The sequence below is a fragment of the Tenrec ecaudatus genome, chromosome 9 (genome assembly GCF_050624435.1).
Source record: "Tenrec ecaudatus isolate mTenEca1 chromosome 9, mTenEca1.hap1, whole genome shotgun sequence".
NCBI lineage: Eukaryota > Metazoa > Chordata > Mammalia > Afrosoricida > Tenrecidae > Tenrec > Tenrec ecaudatus.
The window spans coordinates 47,605,556-47,626,702 of record NC_134538.1 but is presented as its reverse complement, the minus strand read 5'-3'; positions in this window follow the sequence as shown (position 1 = coordinate 47,626,702).

The window sequence follows — 21,147 nt, the reverse complement described above, 5'->3', positions numbered from 1 at the left end:
CTGAAACACTCCCAGAGCTCCTTAAAACCAAACAGTATGTTAGCTTCTTTGTTAGGATTGTCTGCCTTGTGCATTATGCTCTTTTGAGATCTATCTACAGAACCCAGGTGGTGCTGTGGGTCAGGTGTTGGGGAGCCTAACCACAAGGTTGGCAGGCAATTCAAATCTAACAGCCACTCCCAGGGAGAAAGGTGAGGCTGTCTGCTTCCATAAAGATTTATAGTCAGATTTATATATGGAAATCTTATATAGGGGAACTGTGAGTTGGAATTGACTCTGTGGCCGTGGGTTTGATAAATTGGTATACAGGACCAAATGGAAAACAACCCCTGAAAAGATTAGCTAAAGCCCTTTAGGGACAGTGAATTTATGTTAATAGGGGAGAAACAACTCAGACAAGGAGGGAGAATGGTTACACAACTTAACAAGTGTAAGCAGTAACACTGAATTGTCCATATCGAATCAGTTGACTTGATATATGTTTTGCTATGTATATTCTCAACAACAACAAATAAATGACAAGAAATCAGAGCAAACAACAAATAATCAAAACAAAATAAAATAGGACCTGTCATACTCTGGCATGGACTCCTGTTAAAGACTTTATTCCTAATTATTTTAGTTCAAGTCATTCAGTCCGCAGGTAGCAGGGAGAAGAGCAGCAACATTATCTTTCCTGAGGGACACAATGGAACCCGTACTAGCATGAGAGCGTTCTGTCTACACTTTTCCCTTTTCCCTCTGTCCCTCCACTGTCTTTCTCTCTTCCTTCTTTTTCTTTCAAACCATGTGAAAGTGGATCGGACTGGATTTTGAAAGCAGTAGGAGGAAACTCTCATGTTCTGAAGGTGTCTAACCACTTGCCATCAAGTTCATTCGGACTCACCGAGAGCCCGTGGATGTCACAGGAGAACCACTGCTGGCAGATGTTCATGGTCCTGATCGTTTGGAAGCAGATTGCCAGCCTTTTCTTCCAAGGTACCTCTGGCTGGGCTGAAACCAGCGCACCTCTCACTCAGCGGCTGAGTGTTAACCATTTCTATGATCTAGGAGCTCCTCTATGAACATTTCTGAAGTATGAACATTTCTGAAGTATGTCAAGTACAGATCTCCTAGTTTTCCCCTTGACACATAGACACACACACCTTTTGCACAGAATCCCTTGGGAAGAAGAAAGTGGCAAGGGGAGGAGATGGAACTGCTTGTTACCAAGCACGCACTCATTCATTCATTCATCCACTAACAACTGTTAGTAAAAAACAAAAACAAACAAAAAAACACAATAGTTAGTAAAAACCAAATTTCAGAGTCAGAGGCCATTTCTAGGATAGCTTAGACTGACATACCCCTGGCCTGTGAAGACCACAATTTAGCAGAGAAGTCTGGCAAGTCATGACAATAAAATGTAAGTGCTGTGATAGGGAACATATAGGGAGGGGGAAAGGAGGGCTCCCCGGGAGAATAATTTAACCCATCTTGGGAGGTAAGAGAAGACTTATGGGGGTGGAGGGAAGAACAGTGTCTAAACTGGGCCAGAAGACTGAATAAAAGATAAGGAAGCATAGGGGAGCAGCAGCTTTGGGGGATACAGAAGAAACCTTTTGGGGAACTGAAAGAAGTTTAGTGTCAGAGCCAGGTTGAGAAGTGACTCTGTTATCATGCATGAATTGTCTGAGCAGCCTCCTTACAGATGGAATTTGGGAGGCAACACATTGACAAATCTGCAGTAGGCAGGTCCAGAAAAGAAAGTATTCTACCCCCAAAAAACATTCCTTTGTACAATTAGCCAGTTTCACATGCAGAAGGATCAATGGGTTTTACAAAAGCAAAACTCTCTCTTTTCAGATTATGTCACGGTCTGAAACTTGATTCTTTTTTAAAATTATGGTAGACTAGAACTCAAGGACTCAAACTACTTGCCACAAGCAGAGGGTACAGACAGTTCACTAAAGATGGTATCCAAATGGCTGATAAACATGAAGAAATTCTCTCAACCACAGGCCATTGGAGAGATGCAGACCAAAACTGATGAAATATCACCTTGTACCAACATTGACAGTCAAGTTCAATGAAACAGAATATGACAAATTCTATAGAAGCCGTGAAGAGATGGAAACCCTCCTACACCACTTGTGAGAGTGTGCAACCACCATGGAAAGTAATATGACACCACTGCACACAACTGGTCATAGAAATCCCATAAAACCTAGCAGTGCCTCTGCTGGGTACATGTCCTAAAGAAGTATGAGTCATAACACAGACAGAGAGAGGCACATCCATGTTCAATATCTCACTGTCCATAATAGCAAGAAGATGCCAACAACCCAAATGCCCATCAATAGAAAACTGGCTATAGAAAGTCTGGTATATACTCACAATGGAGCATTATACATCACTAAAAAACTGATGAAAACATAAAGCACCTCATGACATGGATGGACCTGGAGAACATCATACTGAGTGAAATCAGTCTATCACAAAAGATAAATATTATATAAGACCAAAATGTGTTGGACAGGGTTCTCTAGAGAGACAAACCAGATTGCTAGTAATTATATATAAATATATTTATAAAGATAGATATATAATTCAAGAAATAAACCGTTAAATAATATACAGATAAATAATATAAGAAATTAACAGTTAAATTATAAAGCAGTGAGACACTAGCAGTCCTTCAAGTTTTGAGAGCTGCCAGGTGCCAGTCCCCTTCTGTAGAGAGAGCTGGGCTATATATACCCAGGCAGCAAACAGCAAGGCAGGTCCCCAACTGTCATCAACTGTCAGTCCCCAGCTCCAGAGATGAACATTCCAATCGTGTGGGCTTAAAGGGACCTCACCTTACAGCGACACAGTTCACAGGCTAGGCATCCCACAGGTAGTGTACCCCTTTAAACTGAGGCACAGAACAACCAAGGTGAGGCTCACCAAGCCATTTATCCCTCTGCCCTTCAGTTAATCCTACTTGTGTTTATCGGCCAGGCTGGCACAATAAACTATAGCAACTATTGTGTGTAGGCTGGGTTGACTAGAGAAACAAATTCAGTGACAATCATTTATGTGTAAGAAGAGTATTTTTTATTTTATTTTTTAATCAAGGAGTAATCAATATATATACGTATATATATCCCAGCCCAGTGCAGTTCAAGTCCATAAGTCAGATACTAGTTCATAAGTCCCTTTTCAGACTCACAAAGTCACATGCAATGATGTAGAATGCAGTAACATCACCAGCTGGTGGATGTAAGGTGAGTGTAACGTCTTGTGGATCCAATGGCAGTGGACGCATCTCCAGGGCTTCTACAGGTCTCAATATGGCTCACCAGTAGGATGGTGAAGGTAAGAGAGAGGAAGTTCCCAAGATCCTCCTTAAGAAGGAGACTGGTCCCTGGAGAAGGCCACGCCACAAGGAGGACCATCAAATCTGTGACCTGATTGACCGGCTAGACTCCATCCATATTAGCACACAAACAAATCCCTAACTATCACACACTGCTATAAGGGGGAAAATATGTAGAAATCAAGATAAAAACATTTATACCAAAGAGAACAGACTTCGGACACTGCCAAGGGCAGGAGGGCAAGGGAGGGAAAATAAAGAAGCAGACTGTACTGTGGACGGGTGTTAACTTGGGTGTAACGGATGATGGTAACACAAGAGGGAAAATAGACACCGAGGAGCCAGTGACATGTCAACTCTTTGGTGTTGATTAATAATTTAAACTGTTGGAAACCAAACTGATAATCCAAAACATAGCCCCCCCCCCCCCGCCTAATTTATAAGAAAAAATGGATAAAACCATTTGTCATGAGGACACATCAGAATGAGGGCTGTTTTCAGAATACTGGAATATAACCTTTGAATTACAGTCCAGTCTTACATACATTGGACATACGGTGAGGCGAGCCTGGTCTCTGGAGAAGGACGTCATATTTGGTACAGTAGAGGGCAGAGAAAAATAACAAGGCCCTCAGGAGATGGATTGGCACCATGGCTGCACAATGGGCTAGGAGTAATTGTGAGGATGACACAGGGACAGTCGGTGTTTCTTTCTGTTATGCGGATGGTTGATATGGGTCAGAACTGACTCGCCTGCACCTAACCCTAACGACCATCTTTGAACATGTCAAGGTCATAAAATCTTCCCCTGGGGAATTGTTCCAGAGGACCATATGGCAGCTAAAGAACTGTGGACCTGGAACCTCGTGCTATAAGATTTATTATTGGTTGGGGGGCATGTAGGTCAGTTTGTGTAACACAGTCCATCAGACAATGGTTTTTGAGCCCTGGGAGCCCTGGTTGTGTAGTGGTTATGCGTTGGGCTGCGATCCGAATAATCGGCAGTTTGAAACCACCGGCAGTGCCTCAGGAAAGAAACTGGGCTTTCTATTCCCATAAACAGATTCTAGTTTCAGAAACCCACAAGGGATCACTGTGAGTCAGTATTGACTCGATGGTAGTGATTTGGTTGGTTGATTATTGATCTCTTCTCACCTGGAATCAGGAATCAAGAATAGTGAAGAAACTCAAAGACGGCAACAAATGTACATATGTTCTTGACACAATAGATGTATGTATGTAGTCAGATAAGTTTCCAATAAAATGATTTAAAAAAAGAAACCTAAAGACTCAAGAAAATAATTAATAACAGACTAATGAATTTAGGAGTCCTGTGGATACAGTGAGTTAAGTGTTGGGCTGCTAGTCAAACAAATGGATCCTTTGAATCCACCAGCTGCTCCTTGAGAGAAAGATGGACAGCCTCGGACACGCCATGGGGCAGTTCTACTTTGCATACTGTAAGTTGGAGTTGATTGGGCAGCAGTGAATTTGGTTAACAGACCACATCAACCTCCACGAGCCTATTACCAGAAGAACCAGATGGTGCCCAGTGACCATTCAATAAAAGATCCTGGACAGAGGGGGGAGAAAAATGGGGAACAAAATTCAAAATCATATAAAAGACGACAAACCTTACTGGGGTGATAAAGAAGCAATTTCTCAAGTGGTTCACAACAATTTCTCAAATGGTTACATAGCAGGCTGTGAATAGATGTTTTTGATTACTTGAGTGCATGTATAAATAATTGCTAATGATGTACTTTGAGTGTGGTTGCATTAAGAGAATATTATTATATTCACATCAGGATTTGCACAAGCCACATTTCCAGGGATGACTCACTGTTTCAACAGATTCCCATAGGATCCCAAAGTGAATCAATCACCTTTCCTTTACTATAAGAGCCAAGAGCTCACAAGGCAACCCATCAAAGAAGGAGGTACAATTCCCAGATAGAGAGGAGAGACTAAGTTTGCCCTTAAGGTTCTACTCCTGCAAGATATGACAAAATAATTTATAAATTATCAAGGGTTCATGAGGAGGCAGGAGCAGGGAGGGGAAAAATGAGGAGCTGATGCCAGGGGCTTAGGTGGAGAGAAAATGTTTAGAGAATGATGAGGGCAACGAATGTACAAATGTGCTTTACACAATTGATGTATGTACGGATTGTGATAAGAGTTGTATGAGCCCCTAATAAAACAATTTAAAAAAAAGAGAGAGAAGAAATGCTGAAAAGAGTGTTGAGGGAAAAAAAAGTCTCTACTCCTATTGCCTCCATACTCACAGTGAGACATTCTCCTCTCCAAGAACTTAAAAAAAAAGTGTTATTGTTGTTGACTCTCTAAGAACTTTTCAAACAAACATTAAAACCCCTTTCTGAGAAAAAAAATAGACATGGTGTGGTAGTTACATAATCTGGTGTCATTTTAAGAAGATTATGCATGAAGGGGTGGAGTCTGACCTGTCAATCAAGGTATAACCAATGAGGCTCTGTGTGGGCATGGCCTTCTCCTTAGAATTCTGGGAACTCCTGTATTTTCCTCCTTGGAGATGGGAGACACTTCTCTCTCTGAACTCACTCCTTTGGAGACGCTCTACTAATAAGCCACATGGACTTATCCTGATGTGGCCCTGGGAACTGGAGAAGCCATGCCCAGGCCATCTCCTGGGAACAAGAGACCCCTGCCAGTACTGAGATGCTTACAACGCCACTGGATCCAAAGACTTTCTACCCACTGGCTTGTGATCGTCATTTCATGTGTTTCATGAGTTGGGAGAGGACTTCGTAGTTTGGAATCGAACATATGGGCTAATGTCAGACTTATGGGCTTGGCCTGGACTGGGTTGGGATGCTATGTTAGGGTTCTCTAGAGAAACAAAACCAGAACACTAATAATTTTATATATATATTAAGAAATAAACAATCTAGAAAGCAGTACAAATGGCTCAGTACAACTCACTTCTATGAGACAGCTAACACATTGGCAGTCCTCCAAGTCTTGAGGTCCACTGGGTAGTCCTCTGTAGAGGAATTCAGGCTATCCGGCCACAGGCAGCAAACAGCAAGGCAGGTCACCAACAGTCAGTCAGATGACAGAGTCTGACAGTCCCCAGCTCCAGTAGCTTGGCGAAGCAGGTCTTAAAGGAACCTCAAATTACAGCAACACAGGTTAGGTTTCCCACAGGTAGTGTAGCTTACAAATTGAGGCAAAGAACAAGCTAAGGCAGTTGCACACTGATCCGATCATCAAAAAGCAAGAGACAAGAAAGGCAAGGCTCGCTGAGCCATTTATCTCTCTGCCCGTCAATTAATCCCATAGGTGTTTATTGGTCATGTTGGCACAATAAACCTACCTATCACAGATGCTTTTTTAATGTACAATAACCCTTTATATAAAACTCCCTTATACTCATATGAATGTCAATGCATTTGTTTCTCTAATCTACCCAGACTAACACACATGGTAGTGGGAAGAGCAGGGCACTAACCCACCCAAGGGGAGGATATTGTTTATATCTGAGAGGGAGAGAGAAACCAGACTTCAACCTGGTATGCCAAGATGTGAATGCAACATACCAACAGGAAGCAGGAAAACAATAGAGAAGTCTGTGGGGCTGGCCCTAATCCCAACTTTGTGGACTCCCTCCATCCCACCCCACACACCAAAGAATGCACTTCAGAGGACAGCACTGAAGCAACAGCTCAGGGAGAGGAGCAAGTCTGATCAGAACACAAAAGAGCAAATGAAGAGGCGAGAGAGAGAGTGGAACATATCCTGGCCTACCAAGCCCCAAGGTCTACATTCCTGCTTAGAGCAGCCAATGCACAAAGGATCATAGAGCCAACTTCACCACAAGACTATCCATCACTGACCCAAAGCCCTACAGGGGACAACACTGGAGACACAGTGCAGGAATTGTGCCCAATCTGACCCCAGCACACCAGAGTGAAACACTAAGGGCGTGCAACCAAGTAGCAAGGGGACCAAAGCAATGAAGTCCCTGAGAAATGCCAAAAACAAACTTTGGAGCCAGGGCATGGCACCCTATCAGACTGGACTGGAAAACACTCCTAAAGGTAAACAAACAGACCAGCAACTATTTATAGGTTTTTCTTTTTTTGTCCTTGGTTTGTTGTTGTTTTCTTTTCCTTTTTCTTGTTTTTGTGCTTATTGTCTCTGCATGTCTATCTAGATAAGATAGGCAAGATAAACAATCCAGAGGAGAAAACAATGGGACTGAAGGTTCCATAGGGGCACTGGAGAGAGGGAGGCAGGAGGAAAGGAAGGGGGGGTGTCAACCAACCTAGGGACAAGGGAACAACAAGTGATTTAAGATCGATGGGGAGGAGAATGTAAGATGCCTGGTGGGGCTTGATCAAGGGCAATGTAGCCAAGAGGAATTACTGAAACCTGAATGAAGGCTGAACATGATTGTGGGACAAGAAGAAAGTAAAAGGAAATAAACGAAAGAACTAGGAGGTGAAGGACACTTATAGAGGTCTAAACACAGGCATGTACATATGTAAATATATGTATATATAATGGTAGGGAAATAGATCTATGTAAATATGTTTATAGGTTTAGTATTAAGGGAGCAGATGGACATTGGGCCTCCACTCAAGTACTCCTTCAATGCAAGAACACTTTGTTCTAATAACCCAGCATTCTTGATGCTCACCTTCCTGACATGATTAGTGAAGACAAAATGGGTACATAAGCAAATGTGGTGAAGAAAGCTGATGGTGCCTGGTTATCAAAAGATATAACATCTGGGGTCTTAAAGCCTTGAAGATAAACAAGTGGCCATCTAGCTGAGAAGCAATAAAGTCCACATGGAAGAAGCACACGAGCCTGTGTGATTATGAGATGTCAATGGGATCACATATCAGGCATCAAAGACCCAGAACAAAAAATCATATGGATGTGAATGAGGCGGAGTGCAGAGTGGAGACCCAAAGCCCATCTGTAGACAACTGGACATCCCTTTACAGAAGGGTCATAAGGAAGAGAAGAAACAGTCCGGTTGCAGAATAGCACCGATAAAGCACACAACTTTCCTCTAGTTCTTTAATGCTCCCTCCACCACCCTGCCCCACTATCATGACCCCAATTCTACTTTACAAATCCGAGAGCATGTACATGGGTACAGATAAGAGCTGGAAACAGGGAATCCAGGACAGAGAAACCCCTCAGGACCAATAATGAGAGTAACAATACCAGGACGGGAAAGAGAGAAAGGGGGAACTGATCACAATGATCTACACATAACCCTCTCTCAGGGGCATGGACAACAGAAAAGTGGGTAAAGGGAGACAGTGGTTTGTGTAAGACATGAAAAAAATTATAAATTATCAAGTATTCATTAGGGATGGTGGGAGAGGGGAATGAGCTGATACCAAGGGCTCAAGTACAAAGCAAATGTTTTGAGAATGATGATGGCAACAGACGTACATATGAATGGATGTATAGATTGTGATAAGACCTGTAAGAGCCCCCAATGAAATGATTGGGAAAAACAAAACAAAAAAAGACCCCTTTCTGCTTTTAGTAGAAGTCGTGCGGTCAAACAGGAAATTGGTGCATCTCCACCGGCCGCATTTACTCACATACCAACCCAGATGCTTGATGCATCCCTCTCCCAGTTGCTCTTACAGCTGTTTGGGGCCTTTTTTCCCCCTAATCAATTAAAAATTTTAAATTAATTTCTTTTTAAATAGTTTTATTGACATACACATCACATATTTCATCATTTAATTGTTCAAGCTTATGAATATTTGTGTGATCATCTCCACATTCAAGTTCAGAACACGCTCTTCTCATAGTCATTGTGGTTAGCTCCCCATTCCCCACTCCCCACTATCCTCCCCTGCCATGACCCTAGACATTTATTAACCCCGTTATTGTCCCTCTAAACCTACCGATCCTGGATTTCATATAAAACACAATCAGGAAGCAAAAAACACAGAAAAACTTTAATAAAAAAAGCAGAAAATATTAAAACGGAGACGACTTTAAAATGGGTCAAAAAGGAGATGAAATGATGAAGTGTTGCATTTTAGCCTAACGACGTTGGCCATAATGAACTGTACAATGCTCTCTGGTAGCTCGGCTTTTCACATCCTTGGACTATGTTCAGAGGGCTTCATTTCTACGGGAACCCGGCGAATGGATTTTGGGCTTCCTTTGTTATCCATAGCCTCCTGTAACCAGGTGTTCCCACAATTTGAGCACCGATAACATTCTCTCCTTTGGATTTGGATTGTGTTGTGTACAATGCTTGCATCACACAGGTTGGTGCGTGTTCTCATGTTGTCTGGAGTTTTTTTAAAGAGAGGGTCGAGTGGCTCCAGTCATCTCTCTGCACAGGAAACACCTGTGATTTGGGGGAATGAGATTTCTTCCTAGCACCCAATGCTATGCGGAGGTGCTTTGTACTTTAAACTCGCCACCTCTGATATCTATAGCCATTGGGTTCCTAGGCAGAAAGCGCCATTTCTGCAGCCCCTCAAATAGACCTTGGGATGGCCAGGTATATAGATGTCACCAGCAAACCCAAATCAATCATTTTAGGGGTGGCACAAGAGAAGGCTCATCTTACTCACAAATCTGTCCTCATATCTGCCCTGGCAAGGTTATAAGGTCGTCTTCTCCCCTTCCTGCCACTTCCTTCTTTGGGAAAGTGAACTAGAATTTTATTGTTAGGAATGACCCCCAAATCCACAGTCATTTAGTTGATTCTTATTTATTATACATTTATATAGGGTTTCTGTGACTACTCATTACGGGAGCAGATAGCCTCATCTTTCCAGTATAGTGTGGCTAGTGGATTTGAACCCTTAAGCTTGCATGATAATGCAGCCCAATGCCTAATCTATAGCACCACCATAGCTCCTTTACTTCTTTTGATAGACACTTGATTTGTCCACATAACCAGGGATCAGCTACAATGGCAGACCCTTCTAGTCCTAAGTATTCAGACATGAGCTTGAACCTGTTTCTTGCTTTTAATAATTATTAGCATTCATTCTTCACTTACATCCATCACTACTGTGCCGATGGTAACATACATTCACTAAAAATTTTTTTATTGTGAATGGGGCGAAAGTCCACAGGGCAGATGATCAGTTGTCCATTCAATAATTCATATACATTTGTTTCATGTCTTTGATTGCAATCCTGTATCCCACTTCCTCTCTGTTTCCTGTTTCCATGCTTCTTTATTTAACTATTTTGAACTTATTTTTTTCATCATTTTATTGGGGGCTTGTACAACTCTTATCACAATCCATCCATCCATCCATGTGTCAAGAACATCTGTACAGTTGTTGCCATCATCATTCTCAAAGCATTTGCTTTCTTCTTGAGCCCTTGATATCAGCTCCTCATTTTTCCCTCTCCCTCCCCCGTCCCCAACTCTTTTGAACTTTGTCCTTGGGTAAATGCTGCCTGTTTGACCTCAAATGCTTGGCTTTTCTATAATACCATTGTTCCCCTTATAAAATTGTCTCTTGTTTGGTGGAAAATTGAGTAATAGGGATGAGTTTATTTCTGACACAAATTAGTTTTTATTCCCACTTTACATACCAGAAAACTGAGGATGAAAAAAAAAAGGAGTTAACCCTTTGGCCCAAGATCACACATGGAGTGAGTGAACGCCTGCTCTGTGACTTGGAGTCAAGTGGGTCTGATTTATACTAAATTGCTTCCTTTAGGCAGGCCATCCCGATTAAGGAAAATAGCCAGACACTACTTTGTGATTGACAGGGCCTGAAAGATTAAAGTGTCAGCAAGATTGACAGCCCACTTGGAAAATTTAAATCCTTAGACTTTACATCTTTATCTGGCCTATGATCACCTGCCTAAAATACCCGCATTACTTTCATCACAGGCACTGTTTCCATCCCAGAACTGAAAGAAAACTTCTTGAAGCCTCCCAAGGTCCACCCAGTTTATCTGAATCTCTCCTGATCCTATTCTTCCCTAATATATTATTTTCACTCCAATTGCCTCTTGTTCAAATGCTAAGTCTCCTCAAGACTATCAGCTCCCCGGAGAGAAGTCTGGGTGTTAGTCCTATCTCAACGGCCAAGCCCTTTCTAGCCTGTGCTTGGCTTTAACCCTCCTGTCTCACAGTGCAAGGCTGGTGCAACTGTGGCCCAGCTTGCCTTAGAAGTCCCCTTTGACAAAGGCTGAACGAGCCTTTCTCCTTTTTCAGTCTCATAAGCAGCCTTGGTGGTACAGTAGTTAAATGCTTGACTGCTAACGGAATAACTGGAACCCATCATCCACTCTGTGGGAAAAGACTCGTCATCTTGGAAAAGATTCACTAGTAAAAACCCACCACTGGTATTGACCCCATTCCAACTCATAGCAAGCCTCTGTAGAGTTTCTGAGACTATAAACCTTGACTGGGGCGCACATCTTGCTCCCTTGGTGGGGTGGCTGCTGGGTAGAGGTTAGCAGGCCAACACCTGTCCCACAGCGTCACCCGAGCGCCTTTTGATAAAGATTCCAGTTTAGGAAGCTTTGTGAGGCAGTTCTCCTCTGTTTTACACGGTCACGGGAGTTGGAATCCACTCTCACACACACAACAACAGCATTTGTAGGCTAGCATTACACCTGAGGAGCTCAGGTGGTACTGTGACTTAAACATTGAGCTGCTTACGAACTGTACGGTCAGTGGTTCAAAGCTACCAGTTGCTCTGCTTCCATAAAGAGTTAGTCTAGAAAACTCTGTGGAACAGCTCTGTTCTGTCCTATGGGGTTGCTGTGAGTTGGAATTGACTCAATAGTAGCGGATGGAGTTATATCTTCAGTTATTCTTTTTCACAAATACACTTCTGAGGCAACCACTATTGAAGCTCATCAACATTGGGCTCACCAATATAGGACTGGGTCTGAATCTTTCACTTTCTAGGTCTCCTTTCAGCCTTGCATGTGTGCCGTAGGCCCCTGTCGCTGTTGAACTGAGTGATGAGAATCATAGCCTTGGAGTCTACCTTCATCTATGCCTGACAGGCTGAGACATGAACCCTCATTCAAAACTTTTTTTTCTAGTGGGGAGTGCTTATTTCACATCAGATGTTGTTTGTGGCCACTGAGTTGAAAAACAGAGCAAAAAATCGTGGTCCTTCCTGATTGCTGCCCCATTGGAATAGATTGCTGCAGCTATTGTGTCAATCCCTGCATGGATAATTCCCCCACTTTGACTTTCGTTGACCTCCACTTGACCAAGCACGATGTGTGTGAGTAACATTGAGCTTTCCTGACAGCATGTCCACAGTGAGTGAGCCGATGCCCGAGACTCACTATCTCTGTGCCCGAGACTCACTATCTCTGTGCCCGAGACTCACTATCTCTGTGCCCGAGACTCACTATCTCTGTGCCAGCCTTGCTTTAAGGACCTCTCTCGTTGGATGCTAAGAATTTTCTTTCTTTCTTTTGGAAGTCCACAGAATATTCAGTATTCTTTGCCAGCACCACAGTTTGAAGACATCGGCTCATCTTTTGTCTCTTTCTCCATTATCCAGCTTTGCTGCCTCTGAGGGAACGCACTTTAATCACCAAAGGGACATCTTGGCTTTCTAAAACTTTGGTGTTTGTGTCAGTTGCCTGCGTCAGTAGTGACTCATGGCAGTTGTAAGAGCCCCTAATAAAATGATTTAAAAAGGAATAAATAAAATAACATATTTTTGGGGGGCGGGAAATAGTGACTCATGGCAACCCCAGGTGTGCCATGCAGACCTGCTCCATTGGGCCTTCAGGGCTGAGACCTCTCAGAAGCATATTGCCAGCCCTGTCTCCCAGGCTGCCTCGGGGTGGGTTCATACTGTCAGCCTTTTGGCTACTAGTCAAGTGCCACTCAAGGAACTTAAAACGTTAGAGAGACCTCATGTCCAAAGCTGGGGGTACTGTACATAGTTGAAGTATAGAAGCTCTGGTGGCGCAGCGATTGAGCATTGGGCTGCTTGGCAGGAGACAGATGAGGCCTGTGTCTGTAAAGATCAACAGTCTCAGAAACCCTGCGGGACCTTTCTACTTTCTCTGCGGGAGCTCTATAAGGAAGTCAATACCATCGCAATGGGTTTGGGTCTTTGGTCTATGGAGAAGTCTAGGAGCCACTGGGCTGCTAATGGCAAGGCCAATGTTTCAAACAGCAGTTGCTCCTAAGATTAAGAATGAGGATGTCTACTCCCAGAAAGATTTACAGGTTCAGAAACCCTAGGGAGTGTTGTTTTGAGTCAGATCTCAGGGTAGAGATTATTTCAAGGCTGAAAATCACTATGGAAGCAGACTGCTTCATCTCTCTCCTTTGGAGGGGGGTGTGGATTAGAACCACCAATCTGATCTGGGCTAGCAGGCCAGTTCTTAATCTGCTACACCACCACAGCTGTGACTTGGTATTGCATCGATAGCAGTGGGGTTATAGCGAAGGCTTGCTAGGAGAAGGCTGTATAAGTGGAATTTGAGAGGCAAGGAAGAATAGAAAATGTTAGAATGTGGTAGAGGGCTTTTTAAGTTGAGGAAACAGGTTCCATCAAATCCTCCAAGCATGCGCAGAACTAGACTAGTCAGAGAGGTAGGTAGAGGGCTTTTGCTAAGAAATTTGACCTCATCCTGAAAGCCATGGAATTATTGAAAAGTTTATATATAAAAATCGAGTCAATTTTTACATGTGATGGTCCTATAGGATATGGTAGAACTAACTGCCCCTGTGAGTTTCCAAGACTGTAATTCTTTATAGGAGTAGAAAGCCACTTCTTTCTCCCTTGAGGCAGCTGGTGGTTTCAAACTGTGGGTATTGTGGTTAGCAGCTCAATACATAACCACGATGACACCTGAACTCCCTGGAAGGCTTTCTATAAAGAGGGAGTATAATCAAATCTCTGTGTTGGATAAAACACTCTGACTGAAGTATGCAGAATAAATCAGAGAGAGGTAAGAAATGGGAGAAAGAAGTTAGTTGGGAGTTCACTGTGAGATTCCAGAATGAGTGTCCATAGCCTGAACCAGGGTAGTAAGAGTGGGATAGAGAAAATGGGTAAATAAGAGTGATAATAATTAAGAAAAAAGAATAACAAAATTTGGTGACTAATTGTATTTGGGAGGTGAGGGAGAGGGAAGAAGCAAAGGTAACAAGCAAATTCCTTTCGTGGTTGGGTGGTGCCATTCATGAGGATTTCGAACAAGTTAAGCACCACAGAACAAAACGCTGTCCTGCCCTGCACCGTCCTCACAACTGTTCCTATGCCTGAGCCTGTTGTTGCAGCCACTGTATCAATCCATGTCCTGGAGGGCCTCCTCATTTTTGATGCCTTCCGTTTTACCAAGCCTGGTGTCCTTTAAGGGGACCGGTTTCTCCTGACGTGGCCAAAGTATGCCATGCTTTGGACCCTCTGGAGCACTGTGGACTTACCTTCTTCCAAGACAGATCTGTTTGTCCTTTTAGCAGTTCATGGTATTTTCAGTATTCTTCTCCAGCATCATAATTCAAATGTATCAATTCTTCTTTAGTCTTCCTTATTCAACATCTAACTTTCACATCCATATGATGCATCTGAAAACACCAAGGCTTGGGTCAGGTGCACCTTAGTCCTCTAAGTGACATCCTTGCTTTTCAACACGCTAAGGATTGACCTAATGCAATGAGTCATTTGACCTTCTGACGGCTGCTTCCATGAGCACTGATTGTGGCTCTCAGCAGGACACAAGCCTGACAACTTCAGGCTTTTCTCCATTTACCAAGATGGTACCTAATGGTCCCGTTGTGAGAATTTCGGTCTTCTTTACATTGATTGCAATCCATATTGAAGGCTGAAATCCTTGATCTTTTTCAGCAAGTGTTTCACATCCTCCTTGCTTTCTGCAAGCAAGGTTTACGTATGGGCTTCTATGGGGAGTGTTGGGGAGAGGAGCTAGGACATCTGGGACATAGTGAGTGTGAGCTATCTGTTGTGGTATCCAGAGGCTGGTCACATCCAGGAGATAAAGGCTCTAGATATTGGCGAGTTGAATGCATAGAGAAGGCAGTTAATGCCATGAGAACAGAGATTAGTCACAGCAGTATGTAGCATAAGCACACCGTACTCTGTGGGCTAAAGAGCCCATGATGGAGACTAAGCCAAAGAGATAGGAAACGAACTGGAAAAGGAGTCCTAATGGACCAAAAAGTATTTCATGCTTCTGTTCTATGATTTTCAGCACTGCAATCAGAGAAAACCCAGCTTTTTCAAAAAGTTTGAGAAGTCAAGTATAGAAGAGAGACCCTGTAAGGTTGAAAGATATATTTTTAAAAATACATGATGTACCTCTTGACTGTAGGAGGATGAGGACCAGGGACATTTCTGGGCTCATAAGAAGAGTCTCTGTCTTGATGTGACTTATGCTTAGATGGGTGTATATATTTGCTGAAATTCATTGAGTTGTGTTCTTATATATTTGTATATTTTATTGCATATTAATTATACTTCAATAAGTAGTCTTAGAATAAAACAATTGTAAGAAACACTCTATTTATTTATTTATTTTCATTAGAGCCAACCCCCGTAAGAAATATTTTAACATGATCATGTGGTAGGAAAAGCGGAAGTTGTGGGAGAGATGTTGAAGGAGAGAGGAATGATTAAAGGGCAAGACCCTTTAGGGCGGAAGGGATTAGCTTTACATGGGAATTCTCACTGACAGAGGAAGTGGTGATGGTAACAGAAGCAGATATATTGGCTAGAGGTAGAATAACAAGCCAAAGGAATTTCTTTGTAATTACTTTATTTCCCCCATGAAATTGGAATTCAGATGTTGTGGTTTTAAAAACATGTCCACGGATTATTTAATACTCCTCCATTTAAGAGGGGAAATTTAATTCTGCTCCCCTTGAGTTTGGACTGGTTTAACTTCTACTGATTAGAATATCCAAGAAACTATGCCATGTCATTTATGATATTAGGTTTTTAAAAAAGACTGTGACTTTTGTCTGGGTAGGGTATTCAGTCAGCCCAGTTTGCCTGGGATTGAAAGGTTCCTTGGGATGCCAAATCTTCTGTGCAGAAGCCAGGGAAAGCTCTGGACATATTGACAAGAGTTGGTCACCCTACTCTTGGGCTGGCGCTCTCTTGGATCAGTCATTTTTGTGGAAGCAGCTGCTATGCTCTAATCCACCTATGGTAACACGAAAGTTTGTCTCAACAGCTTGACTACAGCTTCATGAGAGATCCTGAGCCACATCCACCCAGATATACTGGTCCCCGATTTTGGGGACTGTGAGATAATACTTGTTGTTTTAAATTGCCATATTTTAGAGTAAGTTGTTATGCAGCAATATATAATTTCACAGATCAATGAGAATTATGCCAAGTAGTGAAATGGATTTTCAAGGCCTAGCACAATTGGCAAGAGCCCTGGTGATATAGTGGGGTATGCATTGGGCTACTAACCCTGAGGTCTCCAGTTCAAAGCCTACTGGCAGCTCCAAAGGAGAAAGGTGAAGCTGTTTGCCCCTGTGAATAATGACAGCCTCAGAAACCCACCAGAGCAGTTTTACTCTGTCCTGTAAGGTCACTGTGAGTGAGAATCGACCTGGTGGCAACGAGTTTGCTTTGAGCACAGTTTGGTTATTTTCTCCAGCAGTCAACTGCAGACAGTGGGCTCACACACTTTGAATGCCATTAATATTTTGCAATGTCCAACAGTATCTTTCTCCCCTCTGAACAGTATCTTTTGACAGAGGAATTTTGCCAAAATCCTATTTAGTTTTCTCACTGAGCATACTTGTTATTAACGCTGTGACTGGTTTTTAAAGCTTTTTGGCAAGTATGTGACATGTTTTTGACTATGACAAGTATATTTTAAAAGGAAGTCTTCATTGTTTTGATGACTTATCTTGAGGAAGAAAGTCAACAATGTTCTGTTAGGAAACACTCTTTTGTGCCCCCACCCCGCTTGCTCCCAGGGAATGTTGTCTTGATTATTGGATTGGCCACAGACTTAAAAATAAAAAAAGAGAGAGAGAGGCACTGAAACGTCATTGGCTTTTTGCCACTGATTGACTAAGTTGCATAACACAGTGTCCTGGGAACTAGGGGCAAATAGATCACTGGTTCAGTAAAACCTGCTTCTCCAAGGGTCTTCGTAATTCCTGTTGGTGTTTTTCTTTCTCATTTATTTACTGAAAATCATCAAACTGGATTACACAATACCAGCCGGATCAGGCTCACTTTGCATTTTTATTTGTGCTTGATTCCTGGTCAGTGTTTTCCCTTATAACCTTTTTATTTCCCTAGTTTAAAAATATTCATTAACATTCCCACAAGCTAATGGGAGCTCCTGATTCACTATTGTGACTTTAGAATGAAATGGAACACAATGAAAAAAAGAAATGTAACACAATGAAAATGGTAAGTTAATATGTAAACAGTGACACATTATGAAACAATGTATTTATTTATTTTATTTTTAGCTGTCATAAATGGACATTTATTTTCTCACAATTTCAGAGGCTATTAATTGGAAATAGTTGGTCCAAATTCATGGTGTCAGCTCTGGGTTCTCTAGAGAGATAAAACCAGATTGCTGATAATTGTATATACAGATAGATATATAATACAAGAAATGAACAGTTAAATTATAAAGCAGTACAAATGGCTCAGTGCGACTCACTCCCGTGAGAGAGTTGTGAGACACTGGCAGTCCTTCAAGTCTTGAGGGCCGCCAGATCCTTCTCTATAGCAAGAGCTGAGCTACATATACACAGGCAGCAAACAGCAAGGCAGGTCACCAACTGTCAGCCAGCTCACCAACCGTCAGTCCTCAGCTCTGGAGATGTAAATTTCAATTGTGTGGTCTTAAAGGGACCTCAACTTAGAGCGACACAGTCCACAGGCTAGGTGTCCCACAAGTAGTGTGCCCTTTAAATTGAGGCACAGAACAAGCAAGGCAGCTGCACACTGGTCCGATGATTAAAGAGCGAAACACAAGAAAGGGGAGGCTCACCTAGCCATTTATCTCTCCGGCTTCAATTAATCCCACTGTGTTTATTGGCCAGTCTGGCACAATAAACTATCGCATCTTTCTCTCTGGCCTCATAATTTAACAGGAAGGTCTGTGTCCCCTTTCAGCATCTGTTGGCTCAGCATTCCTTGGAGAGTTCATATGGCTTCATATCTCTCATCCCCTGGATCAAGGACAAGGATTCAGATCCCAAGGATGCAGTCCATTGCTGGCTCTTCTTTCTTGGTGACAAGAAGGTCCCTCAAAACAATACATTAGTCTAGAATTTACACCCATTCCTCACTTATAAACACTGCTACGTTCCAAAAACCAGGCCATTATGAAGGATGATTAAATAATTATGTAACTGACAAGTTACATCATTCTATAACTGCCAAACCACCAAGAAGAATGGCCTATCCAGCTAGACACATAATCTTAACCATCAGGACCAGTATTATTCTTGCCTTGCACCTAAGCATTAATTACTGCCAGAACACATCATTAAAGTGCAAGATAGTATAATGTTTACTATTGTTATAAACTCTAAAATATCAGATAATGAGATAAGTGATAGTGAGAAGTAGGTATGCAATCTGTGGGCAGAATATTACCTGAAACTATTGAGCCAGCACAACCCAGACTTTAAGAGCAAAATGACTACTGAGGGTGTAACATAGTTCTGAGAAAAATCAAAATTAATCTAACATTTAAGATTGTGGAATAGATGTGATTAAAGCCTTCCCCCCCCCCGCCCCTAAGTTCCACTAAACCAGCCTGTAGACAACTTTATAGATCACTGAGGCAGGGATTCCTTGTTGGAAATGTGTTGATAGATTTGCCAAATGTAGGGAGTTAGGGAGTGAAGGAGACACCGAGGTGGAAAAGAACAAATGGAGTAAGAGAAAGATCAAAAGCTGGAAGGATATGGTGTGATTTCATTTATGTTTTTAAAAATAAGTATAAATTTCATACATAGAAAAAGATCACCAGAAGGAAAAACGTGAATCTGTTCAAAGTGATCGACTGTGTAGAGAAGGGAATGCATGGCCTCACAAAGGAACTTCCATGCTTTACAGAAACCTGTCTGGTTTTCGTCTTTTGCAATGAGAATATGTGCATATATGTTAAAAATGCACAGGGAAATGAAAGAGATTTAACCAGTAGAAGGTGGTTTAGGAGACCCTAAGGGTTCAGATGTAGAACAGTACCCACTATGGCTATGAGAGGGAATTGTGTGACATTTTTAGCTTGTTCATGTTTCCTGAGTGACAAGACCACCTGCAGCTCAGACTACCCAGTTCCTTAAAGTATGGACTTGGTTACAAAGTCAACCTGAAAAATTCAAATATTTAATACATTTTACGGTCTCCTGCCTCTGCATCTTTCTTTGTGCAATTGCCTCCACTGGTTATGTCCTTTTTACTCTCCCCTTTTTACCCATATCTCAAAGCAGCCTTCCCCTAGAAGGGCCTGCTCAAGCTTGCTGTGGAGCTCACTAACTTGACAGATTGTTTCCATGACTCGAATCCCATAGGACATTGTGCTTCTTGTAGGCTTCTTTCCTTCACCACACAGACAGTGGATAGGGGCCTGTAGCCATTTAGATTGTTACTGACACTCACTTTCAGATTCAAATTCAACATTAACAAGTATAAGTCAAGTGGTCTAGAATTCAGATTAGAGCTTATATACATTCTTAAAAAAACTCAAATATGCATTGAAGATCTGTTATGTGTCAGACACTGTTATTGAGGGGTGGAGGTAAAGAGGCAGACGAGCAAGACCAAGTCCCAGTCCTGATGGAGCATGGTGTTTACATTTTTATCTCACACACTTTTAATTTTTATTTATTTATATTTTTAATCATTTTATTGGGGGCTTGTACAACTCTTTTCACAATCCACACATACATCTATTGTGTCAACCACATTTGTAAATTTGTTGCCATCATCATTCTCAAAATATTTGCTTTCTGCTTGAGCCCTTGATATCAGCTCCTCATTTTATTTCCCTCCATTCCTGCTCCCCCCTCCCTCATGGACCCTTGATAATTTATAAATTGTTATTATTGTATAATATCTTACACTGTCCAACGTCTCCCTTTACCCACTTTTCTGTTGTCTATCCCCCAGGGAGGAGGTTATATGTAGATCCTTGTAACCGGTCCCCCTCTCGAATCGACTCTCCCTCCACCCTCCTGGCATCGCCACCTTTACCACTGGTCCTGAAGGGGTCATCCACCCTGGATTCCCTGTGTTTCCAGTTCCTATATATATGTACCAGTGTACATTCCCTGGTCTAGCCAGATTTTTAAGGTAGAATTGGGATCATGATAGTTGGTGGGGGGGAGAGGAAGCATTTAGAAACTAGAGAAAAATTGTATGTTTCATCATTGCTACATTGCACCCTGACTGGCTCGTCTTCTTCCAGCGACCCTTCCATAAGAGGATGGCCAGTTGCCTACAGATGGGTCTTAGGTCCCCAATCTACACTCCCCCACATTCACAATGATTTGATTTTTTTGTTCTTTGATGCCTGATACCTGATCCCTTCAACAAATCATGATGACACAGATGGGTGTGCTTCATCCATGTGGGCTTTGTTGCTTCCGAGCTAGATGGCTACTTGTTTACCTTCAAGCCGTTAAGACCCCAGACACTATATCTTTTGATAGCAGGGCACCATCAGCTTTCTTCACATTTGTTTATGCCCTCACACAGTTTTTAATTAGAAATTATTTTTATCCGGATAGGGCAAGATATGACAAAATAACGAGGTATAAATTACCAAGGGCATATGAGGGAGGGGGGAATGGGGAG